At 42.4% G+C, this 22,257-nt stretch overlaps 1 protein-coding gene across 7 annotated transcripts in view; it reads left to right on the plus strand.

Moving 5' to 3' along the window:
- Positions 1-22,257, plus strand: part of LIN7A (lin-7 homolog A, crumbs cell polarity complex component) — a 194,428-nt gene that overhangs the window by 99,628 nt on the left and 72,543 nt on the right. The window lies entirely within an intron of this gene.

The following is a 22,257-nucleotide window of genomic DNA, read 5'->3' on the forward strand; positions in this document are numbered from 1 at the left end:
TGAAGAAAACTCTCACCTCCCACCTTGTTCTTCTCTGCCATCATGCACTACAAACAAATCCCCACCCCCTAGCACCCCACCCTCCTACATAACATCTAGTTTCAAGGGTATGGAAATGCAAAGGAGCAGTTTCTGCCCTGCCTGAGGACAGGTTCATATTGCATTCTGATTCCAATTAGCTTCCATGTTGATGTAACCGACCTACTTTTTCCTCTCAGAGAGAAAATATCTCCTGGAATGTTTCCCATAAAAATGTTGCATTTTTTTGAGTGTCTTTCTTCTTCCGTTCTATAATTAAAGCTGGCATATCACTCCCCCAAATTAACTGTAGTTCACGTTCAGGGATGAGCTGTAATGAGTTCGCACCTATGCTGCCTTGGACCCCGTGTGCTGTGCACACCAGAGCTGTCTGCACACAGTAATGGTGATGATACAGATTGTGTGAGTGTATTTGTGTGCATGTGTGAGTGTGTGTGATTGTATGTCTGTGTGTGTATGATTGTGTGTGCATATGTGATTGTGTGTGTATGGTTGTGTGTGAGTGTGTATGAGTGTGTGAGTTTATGGGGGGTACATGTGTAAGTCTGTGTATGATTGTGTGTGTGTGTGTTCATGTGTGATTGTGTGTGTATGATTACGTGTGTATGAGTGTGAGTATGTGTGTGGGTACATGTGTAAGTCTCTGTGATTGTATGTGTGAGTGTGTGATTGTGAGTGTGTGTATGTGTGAGTGTGTGTGTGAGAGTGTGTATGTGTGTGTATATGTGAGAGTGTGTGTGATTGTGTGTGTGTGTGTGTGTGTGTGTGTGTGTGTGAATGTATATGAGAGAGAGAGAGAGAGATCCTCTAACAATATCCCTAATGAAAGCACGTGCCTACTTCCTGGCTTCTTGGACTTTTTTTTTTCCTTGAAAACAAACTTTCCAAATGCCTTCCTCCTAAAATGGCAAATGTAAACAACCCACAATGCTCTCCAAACCATTCTTGCTGTGCTGTGGTGCAGCAATACAGTGATCATTTTCTTTTACTTTTTTTTCACTGTTGTCGGCAAACTCCTATGCACCTTCCAGGTGGACAGTGTACATTCAGAGCGGTGGGGTTCTAATTGCAGCTGTCACGCATGAGTGGACTCTAGACGCTGGTGTGCCATGTCATCTTTGACCTGATGTGTCGGTCAGCTGATTCAGTTTGACAGAAATACAGTTATGACTGGAGCAGTGGCTCGGCTAGGAGCATGTTGGCCTGGTATCCCTCAAGCTCCCTGCCCAGTTGCTGGCACCTCCTGCACACAAATGCTCTTGCTTCTTTCCCTCTTCTCTCTGTCTAATCGATAAAAGACAGCTTTAAAAGAAGCAAGGACCACGAAGGCTCCTGCTCCCGCCATGGGAGTCTGTCTGGAAACCCAGGCTCGTTCTCCTTGACACCACCAGATGTCAGAGCTGAGCAGTGCCCTGATACAATGAACAAACACATGCGTTGTGATTGACTGTAAGTCTTCATGCCCTTGAACTTAAGAATGTGATTTTGTCTCCTGATTTACATAGGTGGGAATAATGAAAGCTCCGTGCTAACATTGTTTGACATAGCTTTAAATAAATTTTTATTATCTTTATTTATTGCATAGACAGGCAGAAATCGAGAGGAAGGGGGGAGATAGAGAGGAAGAGAGACAGAGAGACACCTGCAGCTCTGCTTCACCACTAGTGAAGTTTCTTCCCTGCAGGTGAGGATCAAGGGCTTGAACCTTGGTCCTTTTGAATTATAATGTGTGTGCTTAACCAGGTGCAACACCACACAGCCCTGTTTAATAAATCTTTTTATTTAAAAGTGATATTTTGTGAAAATGTGTCTGAAGTTTTTTATTATTATTATTATTATTATTATTATTATTTACTTATTCATCCTTTTTATTAGTGATTTAATAGTGATTAACAAGATTGTAAAATATCAGGGGTACAATTCCACACAGTTCCCACCACCAGAGCTCTGTGTCCCATTCCCTCCATTGGAAGCTTCCCTATTGTTTACCCCTCTGGGAGCATGGACCCAAATTCTTTATGGGGTATAGAAGGTGGGAGTTCTGGTTTCTGTAATTGCTTCTCCAGTGGACATTGGTGTTGGCAGGTGGATCCAAACCCCCAACCTGTTTCTGTCTTTCCCTAGAGGGGCAGGGCTCTGGGGAGGCGGGGCTCCAGGACACATGTTGTAACTTTCAACTTAAGAAGGGTTTAGGGGATCATTGCGGCACATAAAAGATTCACAGTGGGGAGCTGAGAACAGGTTTAAACAATAAGAGGTTTTATTAGGGTGAAACAGGTAAAAAGCAAAATAAGCAGTTTTCATCAGGGGTTAAGAATACGCTAGATCCATAAAATCTGAGTATAGTTATCAAAAGTTTAGTACCATAAGATAAACAATTATCAGCTGAGGTATAAGTTGCTCATGGCTGTAGAGGGGTCTAAAAGTTTACTGACTAGCAGAGCCACACGTGTTCAGTTCCTAGGAGAAGTAGCCATGGCGGTTACCTGAAGCATCTCTGTCGAGAGCTTCTGACCAGGAGAAGAAGCAGCAGCCAAAGAGAGAGACCAGCTTTATACCTTCCCTTGTGTCCCAGCCTCACACTGATGTCATTTGTATGCTAATAGTCCCAAACTCCTATTGGGATCACAACAGACACATTGGTGAGGTCAGCTTCCCAGGGAGGTCAGGTTGCTCCTGAAGTTTTTACAAAACAAAACCCTAGATATATTTAGGTGTTTGGAGTGAATGTTTCCCTGGGGGGGGGGTTAGCTTTTTAAAAGGAGTTTTCAGTTTGATATGTCTGCTAAATGCCTTAACCGCATTAAGAACAATGTGCCACTATGATATGAACACTGAAGATACAGGGCAGTCTTTCTCACCAGTTTTCTAGCACAGAAGATAGTCTGCCTGTAAATACGTTGACCAACATCCCTAGGACTGACTTACCTTGTTTTATTTAAACTATATGCCTAGTATGTTAATTCCCGGTTCCTTTTTATCTTTATTTATTTATTGGGTAGAGACAGTCAGAAATTGAGAGGGTAGGAGAGATAGAGAGGGCGAGAGACATAGAGACACCTGCAGCCCTGCTTCACCACTTGTGAAGCTTTCCCCCCTGCAGGTGAGGGCGGGGGAAGGGGGCCTCGAACCTGGATCCTTGTGCACTATATTGTGATCACTTAACCAGGTATGCCACCACCTGCCCCCAGTTTATTTATTTATTTTATTATCTTTATTTATTGGATAGAGACAGCGAGATCAAGAGGGAAGAGGGTGATAGGGAGGGAAACAGACATCTGCAACACTACTTCATCACTCGTAAAGTATCCCCCCTGCAGGTGCGAACTGGGGGCTCAAACCCAGTTCCTTGTGAACTCAACCAGGTGCACCACCCGGCCCCAATTCCCCAGGGAATTACCCTCCTACCTTGTCAGAACCATCATTCTGCCCTTGCTTCTTTTGATTGGTTACTTTAGCTGCCTTATGAAAAATACCCATGCTCTCTTTTTCTTTCTGTGACTGGCTCATGCCATGTCACATAAACAAAAGACAGCATGAGTTGGCAAGGGCATGGAGCAATTGAAACGCGTCTGGGAGGAAGGCAAATTGGCAGAGTTCTGTGGAAAAGAGTGCTTCAGTTCCTCGATGAATTAAAAATAGAACTACCATATGATCCATTTCTGGGTATTTGTTCAAAAGAATCAGAATGCAGGTTTTGAAGCCATCCCAGCAGGTACACTATTTATGTAAGTGTCGTGCATGGCCTGAAAGCTGTGACAGCTTTTTCCTCATTCCAAGCTTGACACACATAGTCAGGAGGATGCAGGGAGGGTGAAGACCAGAGGATCTGCAGCGGGGTCACTTCACAAACAGTGAAGCAGGTCTGTAGGTGTCTCTCTCCCTATCTCTCCCTCCTCTCTCAATTTCTCACTGTCCTATCCAATAAAATGTAAAAATATGGCCTCCAGGAGCAGTGGATTTGTAGTGCTGGCACCAAGCCCCAGTGATAACCCTGGAGATTAAAAAAAATAATAAAAGCCTGCTGTACTATTGTTTGGTTTTTTTTTTTTCTTTATTGGGGAATTAATGTTTTACATTCAACAGTAAATACAATAGTTTGTACATGCATAACATTCCCCAGATTCCCATTTAACAATACAACCCCCACTATGTCATTCATCATCTTTCATGGACCTGTATTCTCCCCACCCACCCACCTACCCCAGAGTCTTTTACTTTGGTGTAATACTCCAATTCCATTTCAGGTTCGACTTGTGTTTTCTTTTCTAATCTTGTTTTTCAACTTCAGCCTGAGAGTGAGATCATCCCGTATTCATCCTTCTGTTTCTGACTTATTTCACTTAACATGATTTTTTCAAGGTCCATCCAAGATCGGCTGAAAATGGTGAAGTCACCATTTTTTACAGCTGAGTAGTATTCCATTGTGTATATATACCACAACTTGCTCAGCCACTCATCTGTTGTTGGACACCTGGGTTGCTTCCAGGTTTTGGCTATTACAAATTGTGCTGCCAAGAACATATGTGTACACAGATCTTTTTGGATGGATGTGTTGGGTTCCTTAGGATATATCCCCAGGAGGGGAATTGCAGGGTCATAGGGTAGGTCCATTTCTAGCCTTCTGAGAGTTCTCCAGACTGTTCTCCACAGAGGTTGGACCAATTGACATTCCCACCAGCAGTGCAGGAGGGTTCCTTTGACCCCACACCCTTTCCAGCATTTGCTGCTAAAAAAATATATTTAAACTGAATAGTTCTTGTAAAGAGGATATGCCAAAAAGAACACATCAAATCTAGATGGGACACATCAAAATCGGAATTTTTTTAAATAGCAGTAGACATCTTTTACACAGCCCCTTTCTCTGTTCATTTCTGGGGAATGAGTTATCACCATCATTAGAACAAATAAACAGACAACTAATCAGAATAGAAGCGGAAGGGAGCTGGACATCAAATAATTCAAGCCAAACAAAGCCTTCGATTAGATTATGTCTGTGAATTCTTACAGTAGATGATTATTTTCTCTCCTTTATCTGTGAAAGGATGTACTGATTGCCCTTTTGTAGAGCCAGCTTTGGAGCATTTCACCTCTACTTTCACAAAGTATGCTTTATTCCAATTACTTTTTTAATGTACAAGAAAATAAAGAACAAAAGCATCATTTCAGAGCTTCTATTTGGCCCTTGAATAAGTAATCTTGAGCAAAAGCCTTTATAGAAGCCAGCAGGTTTAAAAATCACCCCAAGCCCCTTTTTATCATAACTTTACATGTTTAGGAGTCATTACTGATTTCAAATTAAAATTCTTTTTTTTTTTTTTTTTTTTTTTTAATCAGAGCCCTGCTCGACTCTGGTTTATGGTGGTGCTGGGGATTGAACTTGGAACCTTTGGTACCTCAGAACTGAAAATCTTTTTCCATAACCATTATGCTGTTTCCCCAGCCCTAAAACTTCTTTTCTTTTTCTTTTTGTGCTTATGTTTCTTTGTTTGTTTGTTTTTAACCAGAGTACTCTTCAGCTCTGGCTTATGGTGGTGCGGGAGATTGAACCTGGAACTCAGGCATGAAAGTCTCTTTGCATAACCATTATGCTATCTATCCCCTCCAAGTGAAAATTTAGTGATTGTTTCTGGTTCACAGCATTCATGTGATGAGAACAATCCTACAGGTCTGAGCTTTTTCCAGACATGAGTTAGATTCAGTAGAGCAGGGGGAAAAGGTGAAATGAAAACAGCACTTCATAGAGAGTATAGCAAGGGACTTCAGTGCTGCTGAGCTGGGACAGTGTGGAGGAAAGCTAGCAGTCTGATATGTTCCTTTTCTTCTTATTTCTCACTTTTTAAAAAAATTTTATACTACAGAATTACATGCCAATAGGGTTGAATCCACACTATTCCCACCACCAGAGTTCTGAATCTTCAGTCTCCCCACTGCAATCCACCACTGTTTCCTAAGGTTGTAGACATGGGCCAGCCATCATCTCTACAACTATCTGTCCACATTTATACACAATTGCCTCCTTTTTCTTCCTGATTCAATCCTCTCTTCCCCACCAAGCCACTCATGACAACAGTATTATCTTCATGTGTCCCTCTCCGTTTCCTTCTCTCTCTCTCTCTGGGTGCTGATGGAGCTGGAGTTCAGAGCCTCTTATCTTCATCCTATCACTTCTCCCCCGCTGGGAGTATAGATCAAGGTTGTTTAGGGGTGCAGAAGGTGGGAGTTCTGGCTTCTGTAATTGCTTCTTATTTCTTTCATTGCCAACAGGGTTATTGCAGGGGCTCAGTGCCAGCATGGTGAATCCATTGCTCCTAGCGGCCATTTTTTTCCTTTCTTTCTCTTTTTCTTTCTTCCTTCCTTCCTTCCTTCCTTCCTTCCTTCCTTCCTTGCTTTGCTTTGCTTTGCTTTGCTTTGCTTTGCTTTGCTTTGCTTTTTTCTTTCTTTCTTCTTTTCTATTTTTTTAAATTATTTGTTGGATACAGACAGCCAGAAGTCAAGAGTGGAGAGGGTGATAGAGAGGGAGAGAGAAAGAGAGTCACCTGCAGTCCTGCTTCACCAATTGTGAGGCTTTCCCCCCTGCAGGTGGGTCCTTGTGCATTGTAACTTGTGTGATCAACCAGGTGCACCACCACCTGGCCCCTTCTTTCCTTCTATTTTATTTGATAGGACAGAGAAGATTTGAGAAGGGGGAGATAAGGACAGCGACAGAGAGACACCTGCTTCATAACTCACAAAGTGTCCCCACTGCAGGTGGGGAGCAGGGGATTGAACACCAGTCCTTGTGTTCTGTAATGTGAGCACTTAACTGGGTGTGCCAGAGCCCCCTCAGCCCCACCTGCACCGCATTGCTGGCATTTTTCACGCAGTGGTTTCTTTCTTCCTTCCTTTCTTTTCTTTGCTTTGCTTTTTTCTTTCTTTCTCCTTTCTTTCTTTCTTTCTTTCTTTCTTTCTTTCTTTCTTCTTTTCTATTTTTTTAAATTATTTATTGGATGCAGACAGCCAGAAGTCAAGAGTGGAGAGGAATGCCACTGACTTTTGAATGTTCATTTTGTAGCCTGACACCTTACTGTATTGCCTGATGATATCCCAAAGCTTCTTGCTGGATTCCTTAGGTTTTTCTATGTATAATATCATGTCATCTGCAAATAAGGAGAGTTTGACTTCTTCTTTTCCAGTCTGTATCCCTTTAATTCCTTGCTCCTGCCTGATTGCTATGGCAAGAACTTCCAACACTGTTGAATAGTAATGGTGATAGTGGGCAGCGCTGTCTAGTACCTGATCTGAGGGGAAATGCTTCCAGTTTTTCACCATTGAGTATGATGTTGGCTGTAGGTTTGCTATATATATAGACTCCATATCTTGAGGATTTTCTATCTATTCCCATTTTTGTAGTGTTTGATCATAAAGAGATGTTATATTTTGTCAAAGGCTTTCTTTGAAATTATTGATATGACCATGTGGTTTTTGGTCTTGCTTTTATTGATGTGGTGGATCACGTTGATTGATTTATGTATATTAAACCAACCTTGCCTCCCTGGGATAAACCCCACTTGGTCATGATGAACAATCTTTTTAATATACTGCTGTCTCCAGCTGGCGGGAATTTTGTTCAATATTTTCGCATCTATGTTCATCAGAGATATTGGTCTGTAGTTTTCTTTTTTGGTTGTGTCCCTGTCTGCTTTTGGTATCAGAGTGATGTTGGCTTCATAGAAGCTGGCAGGGAGTATTTCAGTGTCTTCAATCTTCTGGAAGACTTTTAAAAGTAGAGGTATTAGTTCTTCATGCAAGGTTTTGTAGAATTCATTTGTGAAACCATCTGGTCCGGGACTTTTATTTTGGGGAAGATTTTTGATAACTGTTTCAATTTCATTAGCTGTGATGGGCCTACTCATGCTATCTAGTTCCTTATTGCTTAGTTTTGGAAGTTGGTAGGTATCTAGGAAATAGTCCATTACTTCCAGGTTCTCTAGCTTGGTGGCATATAGTTGTTCATAGAAGTCTCGCATGATACATTGAGTTTCTGCGGTGTCTGTTGTGATATCTCCTCTTTCATTTATGATCTGATATATTTGAGTCTTCTCCCTTTTTTGTTTTGTGAGTCTGGCTAAAGGTTTGTCGATTTTTTTCACTCTTTCGAAGAACCAACATTTAGTTTCGTTGATCTTTTGTATGGCTTTCTTATTTCCAATGTTATTGATTTCTGCCCTAACTTTAGTGATTTCTGTCTTTCTGGTTGCTTCAGGGTTCCTGTGTTCTTCTTCTAGGTCTTTAAGGTGTGCAGCGAGGCTGTTTATTTGTGCTTTTTCTTATTTCCTAATGTGTGCTTGCATGGCTATGAATTTCCCCCTCAGTACTGCCTTAGCTGGGTCCCAAATATTTTGATAGCTTGTGTTTTCATTTTCGTTGAACTCTCAAAACATTTTGATTTCTTCCTTGATTTGCTCTTTGACCCAGTAGTTGTTAAGTAGTGTACTGTTGAGCTTTCACATTTTGGGACTCTTACTAATCTTTTGTTGATTATTAAGTGTTAGTTTCAGTCCACTGTGGTCTGAGAAGTTTTAGATTAAATTAAAAAAAAGATTTAGAATATGTATACCCCATAAACTATTTGGGGCATGTAAAATGGTGGGAAATGAGACACTGTGATTTGGCAGGCAAGACAAACTGACTAAAATTTAGCGGTGAATAATGAATACAGTTGAGCAATAAGCTGAAAAGTATTCAGTGGTGGCAAGGTCTGGGTAAGAGAGATGAGAATCGATCCAATTTGGCACTGTGGACAAGGGATGCAGGGTGATAAGCTTGACTTTGGATGATGTTGTTTGAGTTCTAGTGATTTCCAAGAGATATTCAGTAGTCAGCAAGACACCAAGGTCTGAGATCAGAAATTAGGAAACAAGAAAAAGCCCAAATAAGCAGCCTGATTGCATACCTTAAAGAAGAAGAAGGAAGAGGAAGGAGGAGGAGGAGGAGGAGGAAGAAGAAGAGGAAGAGGGAGAAGGAGGAGGAGGAGGAGAAGAGGAAAGAAACCCTCAACAAGAAAGCAACCCCGTCAAAAAATGGGGAAAGGACATAGACAGAATTTTCACCGTAGAAGAGATTCAAAAGGCCAAGAAAAAATGCTCTTTGATTGTCAGAGAAATGCAAATAAAGACAACAATGAAATACCACTTCACTCCTCTGAGAATGTAATACATCAGAAAAGGTAGCAGCAACAAATGCTGGAGAGGTTATGAGGTCAAAGGAACTCTCCTTCACTGCTGGTGGGAATGTAAATTGGCCCAACCTCTGTGGAGAAGAGTCTGGAGAACTCTCACAAGGCTAGAAATGGATCTACCCTATGATCCTACAGTTCCTCTCCTGGGGATAGATCCTAAGGAACCCAACACACCCATCCAAAAAGATCTGTGTATACCTATGTTCTTAGTAGCACAATTTGTAATAGCCACAACCTGGAAGCAACCCAGGTGTCCAACAACAGATGAGTGGCTGAGCAAGTTGTGGTCTAGATACACAATGTAATACTACTCTGCTATTAAAAATGATGACTTCACCCTTTTCATCTCATCTTGGATGGAGCTTGAAGAAATCAGGTTAAGTGAAATAAGTCAGAAACAGAAGGATGAATATGGGATGATCTCACTCTCAGGCAGAAGTTGAAAAACAAGATCAGAAGAGAAAACACAAGTAGAACCTGAACTGGAGTTGGTGTATTGCACCAAAGTAAAAGCCTTTGGGGGGGGGGGGGGGTGAGAGAATACAGGTCCAAAAAGGATGACAGAGGACCTAGTGGGGGTTGTATTGTTATGTGGAAAACTGGGAAATGTTATGCATGTACTATTTTATTTACTGTCGAATGGTCAAATGTAAAACATTAACCCCCCAATAAAGAAATTTAAAAAAAAGATCACAGCTGAAAGCTTTCTACAGTTGACAAGCCTGGAGAAAAAAAAAATTCTTGTTTATAGAAATTCTAATACTTCAATAGTAAGCAACATAATCTCACAACTACAGAAACATATGGGAACCATAGAGAGAGGTGGATACAGTGTCAAACACATAAAATGTGGGAATACCATTTTTCCAACATTAAAACCTAAAAACCCTCACGACAAAGTTCCAGACTATTTTGCAATATCTATTTTTAACAGACGGGCATCAATTTGCAGCTTTCCCAGAAGTATTTCTGCAAAAAGCATTTGTTCAACTTCTGTTTCTTTCTGGTCATAATCAAGTCCAGTAGGCTCATTCACATCAGGGTGCTCAAGGGTACATGCATTGGCCCCACTTTTGTTAAAATTTATTATTGGATATAGAGAGAAATTGAGAGGTGAGGGGGAGAGACAGACAACTGCAGCCCTGTGTCACCACTTGGGAAGCTTTCCCTCTTCAGGTGGGGACCAGGGACTTGAACCCGGGTCCTTGTGCACTGTAATGGGTACACTCAACCAGGTCTGTCACCACCTATCCCCCTAAATGTAATTTTATTTAGAGCACAAACTCATTTTTTAAGGCTCCTCTTTCTTTCTTTCTTTCTTTCTTTCTTTCTTTCTTTCTTTCTTTCTTTCTTTCTTTCTTTCTTTCTTTCTTTCTTTCTTGCCTCCAGGGTTATCACTGGGGCTTGGTGCATGCACTACAAATCCACTGCTTCTGGAGGCTATATTTTCCCTTTTGTTGCCCTTGTTGCTTATTGTTGTTGCTGTTATTATTGTTGTTGTTATTGCTGTCATTGTTGGATAGGACAGAGAGAAATGGAGAGAGGAGGGGAAGACAAAGGGAGAGAGAAAGATAGACACCTGCAGACCTGCTTCACAGACTGTGAAGCGACTCCCCTGCAGGTGGGGAGCTGGGGGCTGGAACCGGGATCCCTATGCCGGTCCTTGCCTTCACGACACCTGCGCTCAACCGGCTACGCTACCGCCGGACTCCCAACACAAATCCATTTTAGCAGCCTCTTTTGGTCTGTATAAATAAATGCCTTATAGCTTACCAGATGAATGTTGCTTATTTTCTCAGGAAATCTGTGATTTTTACAAGGATATAGGAAACTCAAGTCTTAATTTTAAGGAGATATTTCAATATTTTAATGTTATGGACTCAAAAAAGCAGATACAACATCAAATAACTTTGTTTTTATTTTAGCTGTCATTTAGTTTCTAAATCTGAGGACATCTATTAAAAATTACACAGTCTGGGGAGTCAGGCGGTAACGCAGCAGGCTAAGTGCATGTGGCGCGAAGCAAAGACCAGCGTAATGATCCCCCTTTCGAGCCCCTGGCTCCCAACCTGCAGGAGTCAAGCGGCTTCACAAGCAGGTCTGCAGGTGTCTTTCTCTCCCCTCTCTGTCTTCCCCTCCTCTCTCCGTTTCTCTTTGTCGTATCCAACATCATCAAAACAATAATAATAACTACAACAATAAAACAACAAAGGGCGACAAAAGGGAATAAATAAATAAATAAATATACAGACTGAGCAGGAAAGAAAAGGGGCTGATGACCTTTGTCAGAACAGAATGTAGCCATGGTCCTGGGAAATAGATTTTTAGGTTCCCAGTTCAGCACGTTTTCCTGTGAGGTAAAGCATGCTTCTTCAAGTGAATATGTTCTTATATTAGTGACCCAGATTATTTACTGTCTGGTTTATTTGTAATCCAGTTATGCTCACATGACTGCCTTTTGTTGTTTTTATAAATATTTTGCAAATATTTTTATTAGATTTGATCACTAGCTTTATTTACTTACTCATTTATTTATTTATTTATTTACTTTTTTTTCCCAAAGCACTGATCAGCTCTGGTTTATGGGGGTGCTGGGAACTGTATCTGGGACTTTGGAGCCTCAGGCATGAGAGTCTCTTTGCATAGCCATTATGCTCTCCACCCTGTTCCTTTTATTGCACTTTGTATGCACTGAGTTTTACCTATTCAGTTTATGAGACTAGAGTTCTGTTGGCATTATGAAATACTCTAGAGTTTTTTCTTTTACACGAGGATAACATTTTATAAATAAGAAAAATGCGCACACTTTCTCATTAAGTGAAGCCGTGTGTGTGTGTGTGTGTGCGTGTGTATGTGTGTGTGTGTGTGTGTGTGTAGCTGATAGGTATTAGTATTAATACTTGCATTGCTCTTTAAAATTTATTTTTATTTATTTATTATAGAGACAAAGAAATTGAGAGGGGAGGGGAAAATAGAGAGGGAAAGAGACAGAAAGACACCTGCAGCCCTGCTTCACCACTCCTGAAACTTTCCCCCTGCAGGTGAGAACTGGGGACTTGAACCCAGGTCCTTGTGCATTATAATGTGAGTGCTTAACCAGGTTCACTGCCATCTGGCCCTTCTTACATTGCATTATTATTATTATTATTATTATTATTATTATTATTATTATGTTATTTTAAAAGGCACACTGTTATGTGCTCCTTTTAAATAAAAGCCATCCATTCAACAAAGTTTAGTAAACAGAATCATATTCTAGGGTTTGGATCACACCATCTCCCCATTTGAACTCTGTTTCCTAGTGATTTTTTGCTAATAATTCTTACCATCTACTTTTTCCTCTTGAGGTGATTTGATCTTTGTTAAATGTTGCACTTCATTGTCTAAGAGTTCATCAATTTGTTTTCAGCCACTGATATAGAGGCTCTCTAATTTATCCACAGCAAAGCCCTACAAAACCTCTGGGACTTCCTGTGTTTGAAAGTAAACCTGGAAGCCAGAATGCCCTTCAACAGGTGACTGGATTAAAAAATTACGGGATATCTACTCAGCAAAGTATTATGCAGCAATAAAAAAGGTTGACACTGTGTCCTTTGGGGTAAGGTGGATGGAAATGGAGAAGATAATACTCAGTGAAGCCAGTCAGGAGGGGGAAGGACAGCTACAGGATGGCTCCACTCATATGCAGAATATAGAGAATTGAGTATATAAATGTGGAAAAACAACATACCATCCAATTTCCAAGACTGGGAGAACTAGAGTGGTTACCCATGGGGCTGGGGGTGGGGACACAGACCTTTGGTGACAGGAGTTGTAAAAATAAATAAATAAATAGCATTTTAAAAGGAGTGTTTTGTTTATTGATGAGAGAAAGGAGTGTGAAAAGAGAGGGAGAATCAGAGCATCTCTCTAGCACTTGTGATGCTGGGGATCGGATTTCGGACCTCAGGCTGGAAGGTCCAAAACCTAAATCCCATTGTCACCTCCTGAGCGACATAATGAGATATTTGATGATGAGCATTTTCACTATTTTCCATAATAATGAGATATTTGATGATGAGCATTTTCACCATTTTCCACTCATCTTTCGATGACATGGCACTGAGGATTCAACCCAATTTTAATTGGTTTGGTGGCTCAATACCTTTTTTTTTTTTTGACAGTGATTTCTTTTATTATTAGATAGGAATTGAGAGGGGAGGGGGAGATAGGGAGAGAGACAGAGACACCTACAGCCCTGCTTCACCACGTGTGAAACTTTCCCCCTGCAGGTGGGGGGGGGGGCTGGCAGGGGCTTGAACCCAGGTCCTTGGGTACCTTAATGTGAGCCTTCAACCAGGTGCACCACTGCCTAGCACCATCTCAGCACTAACTCTTGAGAGGTCTGTAGTGATGGCGGCATTTGTCAGATGTATCTTTTGTGAATATTTTATCCCAACAAGCTTGTCTTTTTGTTTTCCTAACAATGTTTTTTCCAAGTGTTAGTTTCTGCTTTTTTCCTTAGACTATGAATATAGTCTGTCCTTTCTTAGCTTCTTAACTGAAGATGTATTGATCTCATGAGCATAACTCTGTCATATGGGTCTTATGAATTACATCTTAGGCATGCATATAATGGCAATAAAATAGCAGCTATTAAAATATGAGCTTAATAATAATAATGGATTATGGCTTATGAGGCCACATATTTTATCTTCTCTAACTGCTTCTTAAAAAAAGGAGTTTTGGGAGCCGGGCGGTAGCCCAGCGGGTTAAGCGCACATGGTGTAAAGCACAAGGACAAGCTCAAGGATCCATTTGAGCCACCAGCCCCCACCTGCAGGGGAGTCGCTTCACAAGAGGTGAAGCAGGTCTGCAGGTGTCTGTCTTTCTCTTTCCCTCTCTGTCTTCCCCTCCTCTCTCGATTTCTCTGTCCTATCCAACAACACCAGTGGCAACAATAACAGTAACAACAACAACAACAAGGGCAACAAAATGGGAAAAATAAGACTCCAGGAGCAGTGGATTCGTAGTGCAGGCACTGAGCCCCAGCAATAAGAGGCAAATAAAAAAATGGAAAAAAAAGAGTTTTGCATACGTAACAATGAAAATGAGCAGATAAAAGATTCCTTCAGGTCATTGATGGATCTAACCTAGCAGCCCTACTTCACCACTCGTGAAGCTTTTCCCCCTGTTGGTGGGGACCGGGGGCTTGAACCTGGAGCCCTGTGCATGGTAACATGTGCTTAACCAGGTGTGTCACCGTCTGGCTCCTAGTAATGAAATTTCTGTCTGGAAAAAAGTAGTCCTTCTGCTTTCTGACATTAAGAAATATAAATCTCAAGTGAGTCATGAAATAATTTAAAGCAACTCTTGTAGTAGACATCAATGTCAACTCGATCTTAATATGAGAAAAAGGTGGGCAGGGGCCAGGTGGTGAAACACCTGGCTGAGCACACACATTACAGTGCACAAGGACCCGGTTCAAGCCCCTGGTCCTCACCTGCAGGGGTAAAGTTTCATGAGTGACGAAGCAGGGCTGCAGGTGTCTGTCTGTCTCTCTCCATCACCCACTCCTACTCAGTTTTGCTGTCTCTATCAAATAAGTAAATACATAAATACTTTTTTTAAGGGAGTTGAGCGGTAGTGCTGCGGGTTAAGCGCATGTGCTGGCGCAAAGATCAAGTACTGGCGTAAAGGTTACGGTTGAGCCCCCAGCTCCCCACCTGCGTGGGTGTCGCTTCACAGGTGGTAAAGCAGGTCTGCATGTGTCTCTCTCCCCTTCTCTGTCTTACCCTCCTCTCTCCACTTCTTTCTGTCCTATCCAACAACAATGACATCAATATCAACAACAATAATAACTACAACCATGAAACAACAAGGGCAACAAAGGAAAAATAAATAAATATTTGTAATTTTTTTTTAATCTGCCACTCACTAGCTATGGAATCAGAGGCTTTCTGCCATCTCTGTAACTGTTTCTTTCTGCATTATGTCCCTGAATCATAACCTGTGAGAATTGGATGAATCCACAGCACTAAATGCTTTGCCCAGAGGATGTCACACACACAAATGCACTAGAATCATAATTCACTCCAGTCACTGAACACTGTCAGGACCCATCACTCCGTTGTATGTAAATGTGTTTTATGGTTGATAAATCATACAAGTGAGAAAAAATATTGCAGTTTGACTGTCTAGCTGAGGCTTTCTTACTCTGAACACTACTGCCATTTTGACAGGTGATTCTTAGTTGTGGGGCTCAGGGGAGCATTGCAAGAAGCTGAGCACTGTCTGGCCTCACCATTCCCGGAGCCATTAGCATCATCCCCACCCCACTTGGGAAACTACAAAACACTTCCAGTCATTACCAGATTTTTCAAAGGGGAAGAACATCACTTTATTGGATAGAGATAGCCAGAAGTTGAGAGGGGAGGGGGACACAGGGAGAGAGACAGAGAGACACCTGTAGCCCTACTTCACTGTTGGTATACCTCTAAAAACCCCTTCTGTTTCATTAGTTTAATCCCCCCTGCTTAACACTATTCTATTTACATAACCACTTCATTCTATTTACATAACCTCTGTTAACAAGCACCACCCTCCCTTCAGGGCATTGGTGGTTTAGTGGTAGAATTCTCACCTGCTCCACCCCCTCTCCTTGTCATACCCTGATCCTCTCCTTGTCATACCCTGATTTTCACCAGTCACTTTTCTCTCCACCCTCTCTGCGTCGCATCCTGTTCCCACCCTACTGGGCTAGTATATTTATAAGGACAAGATTGTTTGTAGTTTTTAGAGTTTAGCCTAGCTTGGTATAGATTGCGCTGTGTCCTGCATGAATAAAGAGATACTGCGCACAACCCAGCCATGAGTCCCGGGTCGGCTGTTACCCACCTGTGAAGCCAGCCCGGCGAAAACAACACTTCACCACCCACAAAGCTTTCCCCCTGCAGGTGGGGAGCGGGGGCTCGAACCTGGGTCCTTGAGCATTGTAACATGTGCTTAGCCAGGTGCACCACTGCCTGGCCCCAATAAAACTATGGCTTTTTTTTTTTTTTTTACATTTGTAAAACATGTTCATGGATTACTATTTCTAGAGGATCCTTCCCAAAAGATTCCTGGGTCTGATAATGGGGATTCATGATAAAATAATGGTTGGGGACAGGGCTACAGGTATCTCTCTGTCCCTTTCCCTCTGTATTTCTGGCTGTCCCTATCCAATAAATAAATATAATTTTTTAAAAATAATGATTGTAATAGTAATGACTTTTTTAATTCACTATATGCTGCACAGAGTTATCTCATTTAATCTTTATTAACAGTCCTCAAAGTTAGTCACTTCTCTAAGGCACATCTTTTTTAATTTCTTTATTGGGGAATTAATGTTTTACATTCAACAGTAAATACAATGGTTTGTACATGCATAACATTTCTGTTTTCCATATAACAGTACAACCCCCACTAGGTCCTCTGTCTTCCTTTTTGGACCTATGTTCTCCCCACCCCCACCTACCTCACGTCTTTTACTTTGGTGCAGTACACCAATTCCAGTTCAGGTTCTACTTGTGTTTTCTCTTCTGATCTTGTTTTTCAACTTCAAGGCACATCTTTTAAATGAGAAGAAAAAAAAAAAAAAGAGCCAATCAGGTAACTATTCAAGATCATGCAGTTGTAGGAGGTACAGCCAGGCCTTGCTCCCCAGCTACCTCTCTGCAATGCCTCTCGGCAATGCCTCTTGCACCCTCCCTCTTGAATTCACAGTTCACACTGGAACGTTCAGGGTCATTGTCCTTGATTTGTATTTACTTTATCTCAAGTGTTGCCAACATTCCTGTCTGTTATCATCAGCTGATGATGCTCTCCCAGTTATTTGCTGGTGGCTGTGCTTAGAAGCATCCCTGCATGCCAGCAAGCCTACTGCTTTCCCCAGGAAAAAGAATCGCTCTGGCCCCAGACACACTCAGACAGGCCAGAACCCAGGACCAAATGCCTCATTCTGCTTCAGGAATCAGGGTGGCAACAGAAAAGATGATGATTGAGTCAGGTCTTTCATCACCAGTTTTGACTTTGGGAAAGAAAAGACATCCAGGTGGAAGGATGTTCCAGATAAAGCAGAGAGAGTGAAGAAAGGAGGGGCAGGGGGTGGCGCACCTGGCTGAGTGCACACATTACAGTGCTCAAGGACCCGAGTTCGAGCCCCCACTTCCCACCTGCAGGGGGAAGCTTCAGGAGTGGTGAAACAGGGCTGCAGGTGTCTCTCTGTTTCTGTCCTTCTCTATCTCTCCCTCCCATCGTGACTTCTGACTGTCTGTCCAACAAATAGAGAAAACTTTTAAAAAGAGAATGTAGAAAGGTCTGAGCAGCTGGAGGGGGGTGGTATGTGTGGGGCCTAGGGAGTGTGGAGGGGAAGGGAGCTGGAGAAGCAGACTCCAGAGGAGGCTGGGTCCTGCACTGCCATGTCTGGCTTGACGGCAGTAGCTGGCTGACTCTGTAGCCCGTGCAGTGAGGGGAGCGGACAGCCATGGATACAACAAGAGAAAGCTAGTGCTTGACGGTGATGTGGGGAGACCCAGTTGAGAGACTCAGGGCATGCTTTCAACGAGAGATGGGACACCAGTGAGAAGGCCAATATCCTTGTACTGTGCAGGTGATGCCTAGCTATGCAACAGTCCAGAAGCTTTCAGACTCCTATCCCTGATAATCAAATGTACCAAAAAGAAAATGATTTCCAACAGACTGGATATAAAATCAACCATAGGCATGCAAGATTTTTTCTTTCTCCTCCAGAGTTATCGCTGGACTCAGTGCTAGCAATGCAAAATCACTGCTCCTGGAGGCCATTTTTTCCATTTTATTGGATAGAACAGCAAAAATTGAGAGGGGTGGGGGGCAGGTGGTGGAACATCTGGTTGAGTGTTCACATTACAGCGCACAAGGACCCAGGTTCAAGCCCCTGGCCCTCACCTGCAGAGGGGGTGGGGGGAAGGGGGAAGTTTCACAGAGTGAAGTAGGGATGTAGGTGTCTCCTTCTCCATCTCTCTGTCCCCTCTCAATTTCTCTCTATCCAATAATAAATAAAAATAAAGATTAATATAAAAAAAGAAAAATGTATAAAAAAATTAAAAAGAGGAGAAGGAAAGATAGACACCTGCAGACCTGTTTAACCTCTTGTGAAGCATATCCCCCCATCCTCCACAGATGGGGATCCAGGGGCTCGAACCCAGATCCTTTTGCTGTTTAGTACTATGAGTGCTTATCCAGGTGCGCTTATCCGGCCCTTTGTATGCAACATTTTAGACAAAAAAAAATACAAGGTTGAAAAGGAACTACTCATTTGTGACTTAAATTATCAGAGACAAAAATATAATACACTGCAATCAAAGCATGAGATTTACAGAAGAGATGAGAACAGAGCAGAAGATGCAAACAGGTTTGCTAAGAGGAGGAGCTAGCGAGCCCCCCCCCCACTTCTAAAACAGCTGTGAGAGCAAATACGTAGTTTACTTGTGAGGTGGTTGTGTCTGCGTACAAAAGGCTCCCTTCCCTCAAGGAGGGGATATGGAAGCATGTTTGTCAGCTCTTCTCATGACACGGGGTTTGTTCAGCACATCCAGATTCCACAGACAGACTCAAATTGCAGTATGGCTCTCCTACTTAATGCTTTTACTGAAATGCTCTAGCATGGTACTACCTGGGCTTTTTTTTCCCGTTTATTTATTTGTTTTATTAGTGATTCCATATTGTTTACAAAATCACATGTCAACAGGAGTATACACCACAGGAGTTCTGAATCCCCCAATCGCTTTATTGGTTTTTTTTATTTCTTTATTGGGGGATTAATCATTTACAGTCAACAGTAAAATACATTAGTTTGTACATGTGTAACATTTCCACATAACAATACAACCCCCACTAGGTCCTCCTCTGCCATCATGATCCAGAACCGGAACCTTCCTCCTACCCACCCCAGAGTCCTTTACTTTGATGCAATACACCAACTGCAGTCCAAGTTCTGCTTAGTGTTTTCCCTTCTGGTCTTGTTTTTCAACTTCTGTCTATGAATGAGATCATCCCATATTCATCCTTTTGTTTCTGACTTATCTCACTTAACGTGCTATCTTCAAGCTCCATCCAAGATGTGGTAAAGATGGTGAATTCACCATGAACCTGAGACTCTGGAGCTTCCTGAATAAGGGTCTCTTTGCATAACCATTATGCCATCTACCCCTGTTCACATTTCTAGAGTTTTTCCACGTAACAATGCAATCTCCCTCTAGGTCCTCCTCTGCCATCTTGTTCCAGGACCTGAACCCCCCCCCCCAAGTGGGCTTTTACCTCTACAAAGTATCCAGTATAGAGCTGGTGGTGGCGCACCTGGTTGAGCACATGTTACAATGCACAGGGACCCAGGTTCGAGCCCCTAGTCTCCACCTGCAGGGGAAAAGCTTCACAAGTGGTGGAGCAGGGCTGTCTCTCTGTCTCTCTCCCTCTCTGTCTCCCCCACCCCCTCAACTCTGACTATCTCTATCCAGTAACTAAAGATAATAAAAAAAAACTACTCAGTGTATATCTACCACTTTATTGCTGAAATCCTTATAGTATGTGCACAGTCTAGCCATCTTTAACTTTCTCATTTTTTCCCCAAAATAGCTTCCTCAAATTCTCCTCTAAAGAATCTTTCTCCAAACTTCAGTGTAGTTTAAATGAAGTGGTTAATTTCACTGCAAATTTTATAGGTCCATCCCATATTTATTAACAAACAAATGATTTTCCCAAATCCATTCTAACAATCTGTATAGGTTTGTCTCAAATCATAGCGAGCAATAATTAATGTCACTGCTTTGGAGAGCCTATTAGATACTGGATGAACTGAAGAAGGCATAACTTCAGGTAAAACCAGTAATCATGAAGAACTAAATAAATATCCTTCCTTCATTCTGTAGATTAGCAGAAAGAGGGTCAAAGTGGGGAGTGTCTTTTTTTTTCTTCTCCTTTCCTTTCCTCCTCTACCCCCTATTCCTTCTCCTCTTTTCTCTCCTCCTCCTCCTTTTTCTTCCAACTAATTTTCTTCCCTCCCCCCACCTTGTTCTTTTGAATCAGGATTATTTCTAGGGCTAGATGCCAGCACAATGACTTCACCACTCCCAGTGACTTTTGTCTGTTACTTTGTGCACAGTCCAGCATCCTTAACTTTATCATTTCTTCCCAAAATAGGTTCCTCAAATTCTCCTCTAAGAATCATTCTCCAAATTTCAGTGTAGTTTAAATTAAACAATTAATTTCACTTCAAATTTTATAGGTCCATCCCATAAGGTTAACAAGTGATTTTTGAGACAAGTAGAGAGGAGGAGGAGAAGGAGAAGAGAAAGAGAGAGAGGAAAAGAGAGAGGAGAGAGAGAGCAGTATCTGCAGCCCTGCTCCACCACTCGTAAAGCTTCCTCTCTGCAGATGGGGACTAGGGGCTTGAACACAGGTCCTTGTGCATGTGAGGTCTGCTCTCTAACACATGTTCCACTGCCTGTGACTCCCTCCTTTTTCCTTTCTTTTGCAATAGAGACAGAGAGATGGAGGGATGGGAGGGAAGGAAGAATGGGAAGGAGGGAAGAAGAAAGAAAGAAAGAAACATGGATGGATGGAGCTCTGCTTCATCACTCATAAAGCTCTGGGGCTTGCACCCAGGTCCTCATGCAAAGTAACGTGATGCTACAAGCTGTGAAGCAGTGCTGTAGGTCAGTCAGTCTGTATGTCTGTATGTCTGCCTGTCTATCTATCTATCTATCTATCATCTATTTTCCCTCCCCATCTTAATTTCTCTCTGTTGTATTAAATGAGAGGGAAAAAGGAAGGAAGGAAGGAAAGGAAAGGAAAGGAAAGGAAAGGAAAGGAAAGGAAAGGAAAGGAAAGGAAAGGAAAGAAAGAAAAGGTCAATGGGAGCTGTGGATTCATTGAGCAGACTTTGGGCCCCAGTGAGAACCCTAGTGACAAAAAAGAAATGAAGAAGCAGGGAGTCAGGCAGTGTTGCACCCAGCTAAGCGCACACATTACAGTGCACAAGGACCCCGGCTCAAGCCCCTGGTCCCCACCTGCAGGGGGAAAGCTTCAGAAGTGATGAAGCAGGGCTACAGGTGTCTCTCTGTCTCTCTCCCTCTCTATCTTCCCCTCCCCTCTCAATTTCTCTCTGTCCTGCCAAATAAAATAGAAAGGGGAAAAAACGGGGGAAATGTTTACTGGGTGTGATGGATTTGTAGTACCAGCTCTGAGCCCTGACTACAGCCCCAGTCACAAAAAGAAAAGGAAATAGAGAGGGCAGGAGAGGGGATAAATACAGGATGAAACTTAATTAGATGTGGTCTATAGCAGCACGTCCAAAGGCTCTAAAGGCACAGGGTGGGGAAGTGTGGGCCCCTGTGCTATCAGGTGGGAGGGTGCAGTATCTGAACACTTTTCCTTGTGGAGATGTGATGTTGTACACCTGTCGGAACAACAGTCTTCCACTTCAGCACTTCCCCAAGAAAGTGATCTGTGTGTTTTCAAATGTTAAAGCACAGATCCTTATTTAAAGACCTTGAGGACATTTCCTTGTTTGAGGACTGAGAGTGTTGTGTGCTGATTATAACTGTTAAGAGTTCATAGAAACAGGTTGGGTAAGACCTCAGTTGACAACTGGTTTTTAGGTGTATTTGAATGTTTGTATCTATTTCCAGATCATCAACCTGTATGATTTTTTAAAGTGATTGCCCTCAGTCCATTCCCTCACCCCTTCTCCGCCACCAAAAAAAAAAAAAAAAATTCAGTAGGTGTTTTGACGCAGATCACCAGGATAATTGGTTCCATCCCATTTAATCGTGTGCCGTGGAACTTCTTCCATTGCAAATGTCCATAGGGGTGCGGGTGGTGGCACACCTGGTTGAGTGCACACACTACAGTGCAAAAGAACTCAGGTTCAAGCCCCCTGGTCCCCACCTGCAGGGGGAAAGCTTCACAAGTGGTGAAGCAGGGCTGCAGGTGTCTCTCTG

Source organism: Erinaceus europaeus, chromosome 5 (assembly GCF_950295315.1).
Source record: "Erinaceus europaeus chromosome 5, mEriEur2.1, whole genome shotgun sequence".
NCBI lineage: Eukaryota > Metazoa > Chordata > Mammalia > Eulipotyphla > Erinaceidae > Erinaceus > Erinaceus europaeus.